Below are 12,215 nucleotides of genomic sequence, written 5' to 3'. Positions count from 1 at the left end.
ATAAATAGCCAGGATATAATAGTCAATGACAATGTTATTAAAGCAAATGGAAAACGGAATTATCGATAAAGTTGCAGCTATATTAAGGTGTCTACAAGCATTTGTAACACGGTAAACGTTAAGGGATTAAGGCATGTATACATATTCGTATTTCATATACGTTCAATGTACAAGTTCCTATTTAGGAACACGTAACTAGGCTCGAGACGTGGCTAGCTGTGCAGCTGATCTTATTCAATATACAGAAAAACAGCGATATCGTGGCGCGTACCTCACTTTCAGGTAGGATTAGTGGCGCACCTGATCAGGCGGTACGGTAGCCCAAACGACCAACGAGGTTCCGAATCCTAGACTAAATTATATAGGAATCAAGCTATTAAGCAACACGTACATATAGAGGCGCATGATTCCGAACCAGGACTCTTAAAAGAAAACAAACAAAAAATGCAAGTAGAGATCACATATGAAATCATAGGAGATATGCCATTTACTACTCGTTTTGCCACTGTATCGCAATCTTTAGACAGTGTCGCCTTTTTTCATTGTACTCCGATACCCTCCTGTTTTCCTGTTGACTCCATGAACCTACCATGTGCCCATTGTTATATACCCGTGTATCTATCTATAAATATCCTTAATCCTGTTGAAACGATGGAACAGACAACCGCTCATTTAGACTGGCTCGTTTGTCTGCTGTCTGTCTGTGTGTCTGCACTTCTGCACGTACACCTGTAAAAACACACACACACGTATATACGCGAACATTCACGCACGCACACGTTTTGGTTGTTCGTCCTCTTCTTTTTTGCTGCTGCTCGTAATTTCTAGCAGGGATCACAGCGGGCATTCGCAAGAGCAACACAATGGCGTAAAAGACTATTCGACCGCGCAGCATTTCCCCCCGTTGCGGTCAGATTTGGGGGCGAAAATCGCCGGACAACAGCTGTACCGCCGGCCACAGTAACTGCCATCGCCTATCGGTTGCAACAGGCAAACGTAATGGCGCATAGATTCTGTCGGCTAACAATAACAACGACGACAAGACAAAAGAAGAAATTTCAACTTTTCCGTCAAACTCCCAGAGGGCGCGCCGTTTTCGTCTGCTGCAACTGGTACCTGCGGTCCCCTCTCCCTCTTGCATTGATATACATGCGCACGTGTATCTATGTACATTCGTCGTAGCGTTGTTGAATTACGACTGATTTTCAACACGAGCCATTGAAGTCCAACAGATCTTTTGCAGCGTCTACCGCTGGCTCGGGATCGTTCGGCGGCTTTCGCAGTGGATCGCCATTGTTGTAGCGTGATGTTTGGTTTTTATGCGGTGCGCGAGCCCGGAGATTTGGTAGCGGCTGTGGCGGCTGCAGTCACACGCTGCGAGCAGTAAAACGGCGTCGTGTTTTACTGTACGACGATACGTACTACGACGCTTTCATATTTGTCGTTTGCATGAAGTATGTTCAGGGCTATACGTATAGAAGAGAAGTCAGTAGTCTATCAATGGACGCTAGCCGATACACTGATGTTAAGCACCTTTTAAATATCACAGTAAGATAGCGCTCATTGAAGTTTCGTTATCGAATCTTGTCGATGTCGAGATCAAAAGCCAAATTGCTGGTAAAACTTTGAAGGTAAGTTCTATTTTTTAGCGTGTAACCTTGAACTTGGTTCCGTGACAGCCGTATAGCCGTATTTGTTCATATAGTTAATGGCTCGATAATTAACAGTCGAATTCAATCTATTTTAGGTAAAAATTACTCCCGACAAAGACTGCGGCGCGTTGTACCACACCGTTGTACCAGTATATCCATGTGCCGTGGAAAAAACCAATGAATTGCGATGCACGCTCCATACACTCAGGCTTTATGATACCAATAGAAAATTCAGTTGTTAGTAATACTGAGATAATTGTCAATTAAAAATATGTTTTGCAAATTAAATAATGCGAATCAAAAAAAGAGGACGTGAAGGATTTGATGGTTAACTGTGCTTCAATAAAGTAGATGGACTAGCGAAGTAGTCTATATTGTATCATCGAGGAACCGGAAATATAAAACAGTATGAGTACGTGTTAGGAAGGAGACAATATCTCAATTTCTTATCTTTAGACCTTTTGTAAATAGCAGTTATGAAAATTTCAGTCTTCCCAGGTTTCGAACGATATCATCGTCTTCCATTTACTCCCTCAGAGACTGAAACGTGTTCTTGGTCTTTCGACGAGACGAAGACGTATAAAATTTCGTTTGCCCGCCGGGACGGTGCGACTCTTATGCAACAGACGCTTCCATTCTCAGATGAGAGTCAAATCATGCTTTGTTTTATTACTGCTTTTCGGCCGACAGTGAACTATGTCTATATTCTGATATAAGGAGCATTTCCTTCATACGTCCGCACAGATACGTGCCGCTTTGTTGAGCCGGTAGCACCATTATTGAGAATCACAGATGCATATAGTATATAGGAGATAATTTTCCATCACTGAAAAGCGTCAGTTAAGCTGGACGAAATATAACAGAAGTAAGAACTCGGCGCAAATACTTTTCCATGGTAACTCTCTGAGCCAGCCGCCTATAGCTAAATAAATTAATTTCACTTGAAAACAAACACAGTTCGCAGTTACGTTACAAATACAGTTCCACTCGAGATAATTATTTATCAAATATTACGAGCTTATGCTTCTTGCCAACTAACTAAACGTATACACAACAAACATCTACACCGTAGAGCTCGTGGACCATAAAACAAATCTTATTTGCTTATTTTTTTACTAAGTTATTTGGGCTCTTGGCAATTAATGGCAAGTTTTTTTGTTCGTTGCAAACAGACTATGTTCTAGATACTTAAACATTCATCCACCATATAATACACTGTGGTTATGCCCTTCCTACCCGCATCGAACAGATTATCAATGCGTGTATTATCTTCATGACCATCACCACTATCGTCGTTATCATTGGCGCGATATCCCCATAAAATCGCTGCATCTTCGTGTCCGGACCAGCAACGTAGAAGAAAAAAGGGTCGCTGGAGGGCGCTAGCTATTTATATTGACACCACATGAAAACATCAAAAAAATTATAGTAAGCAGTAGACGTAGCTATATACCTTTCACGAACTGTTGTTCTCGCGCCAGCCAGGGAGACCAAGAGCCCGGCTGTACTTTGGAACCAGTGTCATCATTTGGTATACGACAAATAAACGAGTGCCGTCTTGTGGGGCTTTATGGTACTGTTTCTCTAGACTGGAACAGAACAGAATAGAAAGGGGACGTAAGCAGTCGGAGATGGGAAAGAATAAGCCTGAAAACTTAATTCCTGATCAAACGCGTAAAATTTACTCCCTAAAGCAGATTAATTTCTAACGATGTCATCACCTCGTTAGACACTAAAACATTGAATTTAATACTGTTTTTCTCGACGTTCGATATTGATCTTTCTGACCGAAGTTAAGACCAAGTGCAGGAATCGCGCTTTCATCAGAATCATCAGCGGATGATTATGCTTCAGATTTTTACTCAGAGGAATTTCTTAATCACCGTGGCCCAAAGTGGCTTGCTCATACAACATACGTATTACTATATTAATATTTACATACGAGAGCACAACCCCCTTTCGTGTGTCGTAGTGAAGCTGTCCTGGGTTGTGACAACAAAAATAGCTATGTGGACAGATGTAATGACTAAGTCCTATTTGATACCATTCAAGTTATGAAGCCTAATAAATGAAGTTACCGTTGTGGCACACACTTCAGCCGTTCCCAGTACGGGAGGCTTCAGCCTGGCTGCAAAAAAGACAAATAACTATTTTTTTCCTGTCTCATCAAATTAATGATAATCTGCGATGCCTATACCAATACCGCTCATGTCTATCTAACGACGGTAAAATTAACGACTTACTGGAAGGAATGTTAATTAAACTATTCTCACTTACAAGTTAGTCTCAATCATCTACACGATCTCGCCGCATAGTACGATGTTAAGAGGCACAGAACCCTCTACGTGATTGATCTGATGGAGAATTTTTACGTGTGTGTAGGCAACGCAATATGTTGATCCAACCAGGTCCGCTGAAAATACAAATCAAAATAGCTGCTGTTTTACAAACGAAGGTCTTTGGCTTACTGCCTTTCTTTAATAATAAATCCTCTAAATTTGTCGGAACCAAATTAAGCAGCCGACATAGTCATTACCGTAACAGAAGCATTGGCGAATGTCCGCTGTTTGGTTACTGGCCAGCTAAAATAGCGGGCGGGCTTTAATAGTTGCTCAGCACAAGCTGATCTTCTATCACGCACAGAGAGAAAGAGGGCGTATGAGCTCGTACAGTAGCTCTTGTAATGGCACCGTTCGGTCTAATATACCTTGTCGATACATGCTATACTTATCATATTTTCCGTTACTCACGTCATCCCTTAGCCCCGACGCGGACGACGACGGCTAACAATGATGGTGTTCACAAGAGTGATAGTTCCGACAGTGGCGGAAGCGGCGGATAACGGACTTACTGGTCATTAGAATGTCTAGCGCTATTAGCGCTTATAACTCGTGACGAGAGCCATGTTCTAGTGACACGTTTGCAATAGCAAAGTATTGTCACGTGAAATAAGCTATAATAAAAAAACAAAGCTTGTAACTTTTTATCCGATGTAATTTCATTATTGCTCGTCATTTCATACTGTGGAGGTACCTAACCCGAACCACAGGAACAGTTTTTCCCCAAATCTAAAAGTTGCTTTACCTGAAGTGTCATGAATTCTTAGATTTTCCATCTATAGACTTTGAATTTTTGTTAACCAAGGACTACTTAATAGAACAGAAGGCGATTTGTCCCAGTCCAACGGCTTAGAAGCTATGGCCAATCAGTACTGGGCATGATGATCCTTTACTGGAAATAAAATCAGCCCAAACTTTTATGCTTGAATACTCCTTCAGAATCTGTCATCAAGATATAAAAGCGCGATGAGTCAAAATGTGTTAAAACAATTCTAAAAAAAGCATTCATCTTAGCTCAGGGTAGCCCAGAGCCACTTTCCTTTAGGAGCTCTCCTTTCAATGATTTCTGAAGAGTTTTCGAGTGTATTTCATTTTTCTACCAATGTACACAAATGTCTACTGGCTTTCACACGTCACATCTAACAAAAGGCTCGGAAAAACTGGTTTATCTTTCATAATAAGTCTTAAAGGCTTAAAAACCCGCCTCAAAGCTTGCCCTGTCCGATCTGAAGACTGGCATCACTATTTCATATAATACTCAAGTATTGTGGCCCCTCTATGTTTCGAGTCTATTGGGGTGGGCATTCCATAGGATGGCTGGTTACCAGCATAAAACGAAGTCTGTCCATGCTTGTATTCAAAGCCGGGTCACCACATGTCCCTAAGATTAGCAGGAAAATACGTCGCCTACTTAGCGATCACGGGGACGAGTGTTGTGACCCCACCTTACATTAGTCAACCTAGCTGAAATCTTTGAGTATAGTTTGAGGGCTCACCGAACTTTACGGGGCATAAACTCCCTTGGATCCTTTTGCAGGATAACCTTCCATTTCCTATACGTTCTTATGGTAGTATAGTTACGCTCGATCCGCTTATATTTATTCAAGCTCTCGCGTATCAGAGTAAAACGGTATGCTAATACATATATGTACAGAATACTAAATGAGCTTCGATTTTTTTTATTACGTATAGCTCGCAGCAACGCCATTAACTGCGTAGTAGTTGTTGTTTTTTTTATCGGAGTGTTTGTCAATTATGATTGTGGTCTGTGATTTACGATGATCCCGCTTTCTTTAAGAGAGCGAACCCTGCATTGAAGAAAAGCCAGGCGCGATTTTTTGATATAATACATCTGCTAGGAACAAGCAAAAATCAGCTGGTGATCCCTCCACGCTAGATACAATGGTCGGATATTTATTTCCTGGATAGTTTATAATATCATCAAATACAAATAATCAAATAATTAGGAGTGAATTAATTTATTTTTCAAGATAAATCGTTCCGTAACTTGCGATACTCTCAACAAGGAGCTCAAACTGATCCAGTGGTAGAAAACGTACATCGGTTATATTTTATAGTTGCTTGGGCTGATTTCTGCGACTGTTTTTGTAAGCCTTTTATTAGGCGCTCTTTCTTAACCTAAACTTTGATACCAAACAGGGACAATCTCAATTTGCTGAGATGATTTGAGTGATCGGAGCCTAAGTTGCCTGTTAACCTTGGGTTTGCTCCGCACCAGCCAGGCCGTTCCGCCATTGAAACACTATGTTTCAATAGTGGAACGGCCTGGTTCTTAGATGCCTTGCAGGTAGTGGAACCTTTTAGCGAATATCGAGTTCATGATTGTGGTACTGGCTCAATAGTTCAAAGCACAGCAATATATAAGATTATCAAGTTCCCCACTGTAGCACTTCATCTACAGCATTTATGTATGTACGTATATATATGTATATATATAGCTTAAAATATCGTACTCATTGGGTACGAGGAATAAAAATAAATAGGTAAAAACTCAACCTGACCTTGTACGAGATATTTCAAAGGTACTATTAAAATAATAAGTACTTCGATTATGCACGCACCTTGGCCTTCATTCTCAGGTAAGGACACGCTGACATCTTTCGTTAGCTGTTCTTGTATCCTCTATTGGGATTCTTCTGAACAATGATGATCCGACGGCAGAGAAGAAGTGATTGTAAAATCTGTTAATTCTTTAAAATCGTGATTAGATTTTAATTAGTATTTTGGTATGTGTGTTTCGGAGCTAAGCTTTATTTGAACGCTCGTTAACCTTCAGTCGAAAGGTCAGGGGTGATGAATCAACGCAATTAACAGCCTCACTATAGGCACAAATTATAATGGCCACACGATTCATATATGTACAAGCAACATCAGATTGCATTACCTATTGTTATTTATATTATTTGATACAAAAACAAAATGGGGCTAGATATTGGAAAATAACTGAGTGACGCCTTTCGTCACACGTATTCAGTGTAATTCTATCATAAACGTGATTTTGTGGGTCCTTTACACTGTTTTGTACTGGGTGCACTGGGTTTGCGATTTAAGCTGGCGGTGCCATTCACTAATCTCGTACTACCAAAGCGATTGTAAATTACATAAAGTCATATATATATATATATATAAGCGGTCTATGTCAAATCTATCACTGCTCAAGCAGGTATCCGCAATGATACGCTTAAGGGTGATACAGATACATTGTTTTATGGATATTGAGTAGCGCAGATCTTGTATCGGACGTCAACGTTTCAAGCAGCTCATTATATGGCTCAATTGGAAAAAGCGAATTCAAACTACTGTTTCCGTATTGAGAATGTCTAATGTTAAATTGTGTACTGGGTTTTTCATACGAATACACACACAGACACACATGTATATGTATCTGTGTGCTGGGAATTCCCTTAAGCTCGGTGAACACTAGCGGACGGATAAAGGCTTCAGGCCACTTATTTCTCTCATTAGATAACAATTCTTACCTTCTCTATTAAATAATTCCACAAGTCCAAAAAAATCGGTTGTTTGCTAGAGATCTAGCTATACGCACTAAATACACCTGACGCCTGAAACAGTATTTTCTCATGGTGTGACAAAAAAAATATTCGATAAACCGGTTACTTCTGTGATTTTTCCGCCTGGTGATATCCAGCTCTGGGTCTCTTGGAAACGTATGTGAATATTGACAATTTTCTATTCGTTGGTTATGAGTCGCAGAAGAAACAACGGCATTGCACTAAGGCCGTACCCAATTAAGGTCCAATTTTATCACGGTTAAAAAAGTTTTAGCTTTCCGCCAAGCAGGAGGGAGATTTCAGTGGCTAGTTCCAGTTACTAACGGATCGTCGTTAGTTCAGTGATAATGTTCTATTGTGTTGTTTTGCTGATTCCGCGATGAAGCGCATTTAATAAGAATTATCGGAGTTTATCGGTTGCATAATCGTACAACAAAGGCCCAGCAAATTGATAGTACGCCGTGTACACATTTCTGTATGGCTTACAAAAAGTGGTCGAGCCTAACTCGAAGAAGGATTACTAATGAATTTAGGCATCAATTGATATGCTTGCCCATCGGTATAGAGTAAATAAAGCCCGGGCACGGAATTCTACAAATTGCTTTAGACCGCCTCATGCTACATTCGAGACGTTCTTAGGATTTCATATAATATAAATATCGGTTGAATATGAGTAATTTTATCATTATAACAAAAGTTATATATAGAAGTCCTATTTATTAGCTAGAAAATCTTCCCTCAAACCCGCTTTCGGAACTTTTTCAGCAAGGCTGGCAGAAACCCTAGACGCGCTTCTACCCTTATGACAGCCTCATTAGTTTATCGGTTACCTTATATGCTTTCTATCATAATCAGCTCTATAATTAACTATATAGAATCCGATGTGTTGTACTACGCTAAGATGATCCCCAAATGTGTGGCCATTTTCGAGACGCAAATAACTGGATCAGCTTTTCCTCTTCCTCTAATTATGGCTATAGTCATAGTCTCAGATATTAGAAGAAAACGGTAAGGTAACCAATCCCTGGGAACTGAGTCGAGCACTGAACTTTGTGCATGATACGACCGGAAACGGTGCATGTAGATGTCTTGTTGTTCTTAGGAAACGTAAATGGGAATGGCATACAAATGTAAGGCAAGGCTGTTCAGAAAACCCTTGGAAAGCCTTTGACTTAATAAACTCATTCCCAAAGAAAGACTGCTACAACTTAGGTAACGATACAATAAACAGCCAGTATTCAGTTAATCATCAATTATCTCTATGTAGCACCGTTTATAAGTAAAAAATCTTTGTTCTATTAGAGCTTGTAAACTGGCAAGTACTTGTGATTACCGTATGGGTAATCGCACCATGCACTCGACTACCTTATCAAAAAACAGGAATTGGATAACAGATAGCTGTCGCGCTCAGTTTATACAGCCTGCGAGCTTCGCGAAGAAAACGGCGAACAAAATATATTTTTTCTAATTTCGATATCTAAATGTCAGTCAGTTTGTACGATCAATGGGCTTCACAATAGGGCCCTGACAACAGTGGACCTGGGTTGTGCAAGAAACCCAGACAGACACTAATGGGAAACTCACTCTGAATCGAGCTCAGTCGTTAGAGGTAATAGCATCCGCCCGACGGTAACATCCGTAAAAGATAAAAATTAACCGATTATCTTAGAATATGTAAAGACGATCGCTAGTAACCTTGCGATAAATAAAATTTTGTTTCAGTAGCAGAGCAAGAGGCCCAAAGTAGTTCGATTACGATTTTTTGCGTTTTACTGAAAACTAGCTAATTCATTAAATCGACGAAGGTTTTAAGGACGGCCCAGTCAATTCTCTGTATCTAGAAAATTTTGTCTCATAACGTTTTAAGTAAAGGAAGACACATAGTGGATAAAAGTGAGATTGTTCGAGCATAAAAGACAAAGTTTATCTTGTCAGCAAACGTAATGTCGCATAATATTTAGTGCCAGTGAAAAACAGGTATACGACATTGGGATGATACTATTGAAATACTTACGGCGGTCCATTTTTCGCAGAGTTAATCCGCCACAATCTGACACAATCTGACACAAGTCTAGTTCTGTACAACCATTTGAACGTTATGTGTATTAAAAGTTTTAATATGTGTAGGGGAAAAAAAACACGTGTTTTCTAAATTACTCTGGGTTTTGTGCGTCTTCAGTTTAAAAATAGTGTTATGATAGTTATAGTTATATTTATGTAAAAGAATCGGGAATCTCAATTCGTCCCTCCATTTTGGCTCTTGCGTCGGCAGCAATACCTCTATTGTGCTCTCGAGGATTTAGTACACTCTTCTATGTAAACAACACGAGGGCTTATGATAGGCAACGAAAAAAAATAATGAATATTTACCACTTTAAGGTCTGCCAAAGGTCAGTTGTGCTATTCCTGGCAGAAAGCGTGGTGCCGCTAAGCCTCTTGTCTTAGCTACTGCGCAGTTCATTAAATGAAAACACCTTGTTAGGTTTATGGTGGAGTTCAATGCTCGTTTAAACAATGTAATGCGTATTGATGATCCCGCCATCTCTGCTAATAGGAGAATAGGCAGGCGATGCAGGTAATTTATTGCTGTAGCCTATGCAATCTAGCAAAAATAACCGTTCGAAAACTCCTAGCGATACTCCTTAGCACAAAGTTAAAGGAGGTTGCACGCTTAACCCTAGTTGATCTTTATACTCTGCTCATAGAGGTTGTTTCCTTTGAAACGTTTATTTGTTTCCGTATGAGGGGAACAGAGAGCCAGTATGCTTTGTCTACCTTATAGAAATTGTACGAAGCGCTTTGCTATGAAGCAATACCGTACGTCAATATTTTATTATAATTCCGTTTTACCTTGGTCTTTTGCAACTATTAAGTTGTACCAGTAGAGATATTGCTATTGCTGTCGGCTTACTGTTACTTTATGGCTTTTGGCGAACGTCCGAATCAAATTAAGTCCCGTCCAATAGCCCAGCAACTAATTCTGCTTGAGTTGGTGGTGTCTGTTCTGCCAACAGTATGTAGATGTTGAAGCCTAACACTGTTCGTTAAAGCTTGCCGCTGAGGGAACGCTATCCGAAACGATCTCGGAGGTAATATTCTGAAGCGAAAGGGGATGAAAAACATAGGGGTCAACGGATGCCTGCCATTCGCTCGATAACGATACCTGCCTCGTATTCGTGTTCGCCTGAATATTCTGTCGTAATAAGATGACTCCCGTTTGCCCAGGATTCACAGTACTGAAAATCCTGTTTGTCTCCTCTCTGCTTATTGTGCTTTGTTGTCTTTCGGAAAGTTTCGCTAACGTGGTAGATATGATCGCTATTTATGAATGAATCTGTTCGCTTGTAGCCTGCGTGGCAGCTGATAGGCCGCGGGTATAAAAGACGCGGTTAAGTGATTAATTCTTGTAATTGCGATGATAAAAAGACGTGCTGCACTGTCTGATAATAGTTTAATACTGTATCAGTTCGATATAAGTCGGAGCATTATTGATTCTTTGATCTATTGGTTTAAATGGGCTGTGATACGAGCACCGTTAAAGGTGAGAGGAAAGAAGAAAAGCAAGCTCTTCATGGCCTATATCGCAAAAACCGGTTGAATCTGAACGCTTTCGGCTCAGTTATATCAGGCGTAGCGTATACGATGCTACGGAAAATTTCCGCCACAGGAATTATGTACGACATAAAGAAAATCCTAATTATTTGTTGACCTATGTCATCCCATTCTATCATCTAGCACTTCTCCCTCCTTGTTCATTAGCTGTGATGAAATATTATTTGAATTATGGCTCGTTTTTTAACGGATGCTTTTCAAGACGCTGATAACAGGACATGCATTCATAGTACAAGTACGTGCTAAGGATAAGGAGTTGTTATGAAGCCGTAACGAGTCACTCGAAAGCCGCAGACTTATAGCCGCAGGATTTCGATCGAACGCTTTCTGTCTTTGATTTTTCGGCTTGCAAATATTCACCTATTACACTTACGGTAGAATGAAAAAGGCAACGTACGAACGTCAGGAAAATACCGTAAACTTTGCAATTCCACTATAGGTATCAGTGTGTTGTTTTGAAAATGCTGCGGTGGTAGAATCCATCAAAATTGATGGATATATTGTATCGTGTTGTCGACCTTAAAGTTAAACGTCTAAACCTTACACCTGAACGAAACGTTTCCGTGTTGGCCGTTACGATGATGGATACATATACCGCCGTACTGTCATTTTCGTTCTAACAGTTACTGTAAAAGATCGTCGCTGCGATGGATACGTTTTCGCGCAGAATTTTTCCAGTTACCTTGCTCAAAAGCCTGCATTATATACTATTGTTTAAATACCGTTGAGACACGCGCCAGCAATGCGCGCCGAAGTCGACGACGTTTTCGGTAATCAAAAATCGACGTTGCGCATCGCTTCTGCCTCCTCTTATCATTAACGTTATTGTTATGTATATATTATTATTATCGTGGCGTTGTAGAGCAATCGTGATGGTATGGTCAGTAAGGGGCTATCTAGCCCACGACCCACAAATGAGTGTTTGGACGCGCTGCTACGCTGATAAAAGGGGAGCCGGAGGAGAAGGGAGTCCGATGATGTTAATCTGTCTGCAGTGGCTCGACTGGCCCGGCTGTAGTACGGCGATTGTTTAGTTCACATGATTAAGGAGTTCACGCGTAAGACTAATACTAATGACA

The 12,215-nt window shown here is 40.5% G+C and overlaps 2 long non-coding RNA genes across 4 annotated transcripts; one reads left to right on the top strand and one right to left on the bottom strand.

Annotated features, from left to right (window-relative positions):
- Positions 1 to 1,247: 1,247 nt before the first annotated feature.
- LOC111269429 (uncharacterized) lies at positions 1,248 to 2,016 on the top strand. Its single transcript, XR_002685763.2, has 2 exons — positions 1,248 to 1,631; positions 1,748 to 2,016. It is a non-coding gene; the product is annotated as an uncharacterized LOC111269429 (long non-coding RNA).
- Positions 2,017 to 2,287: 271 nt separating this feature from the next.
- LOC111269433 (uncharacterized) lies at positions 2,288 to 5,596 on the bottom strand. Of its 3 annotated transcripts, none has more exons than XR_015314575.1 (3): positions 5,488 to 5,596; positions 3,930 to 4,065; positions 2,288 to 3,241 (listed from the first exon to the last, which is right to left on the bottom strand). It is a non-coding gene; the product is annotated as an uncharacterized LOC111269433 (long non-coding RNA). The 3 variants fall into 3 exon arrangements; XR_002685765.2 differs by lacking the exon at positions 5,488 to 5,596 and adding an exon at positions 4,189 to 4,638; XR_002685764.2 differs by lacking the exon at positions 5,488 to 5,596 and having other exon boundaries at positions 3,930 to 4,182.
- Between the last annotated feature and the right edge of the window lie 6,619 nt (positions 5,597 to 12,215).

This window comes from Varroa jacobsoni, unplaced genomic scaffold (genome assembly GCF_002532875.2).
Source record: "Varroa jacobsoni isolate VJ856 unplaced genomic scaffold, vjacob_1.0 scaffold_147, whole genome shotgun sequence".
Lineage (NCBI taxonomy): Eukaryota > Metazoa > Arthropoda > Arachnida > Mesostigmata > Varroidae > Varroa > Varroa jacobsoni.
The sequence above is the reverse complement of the archived record's forward strand: the minus strand, read 5'-3'. Positions and strand labels throughout refer to the sequence as shown.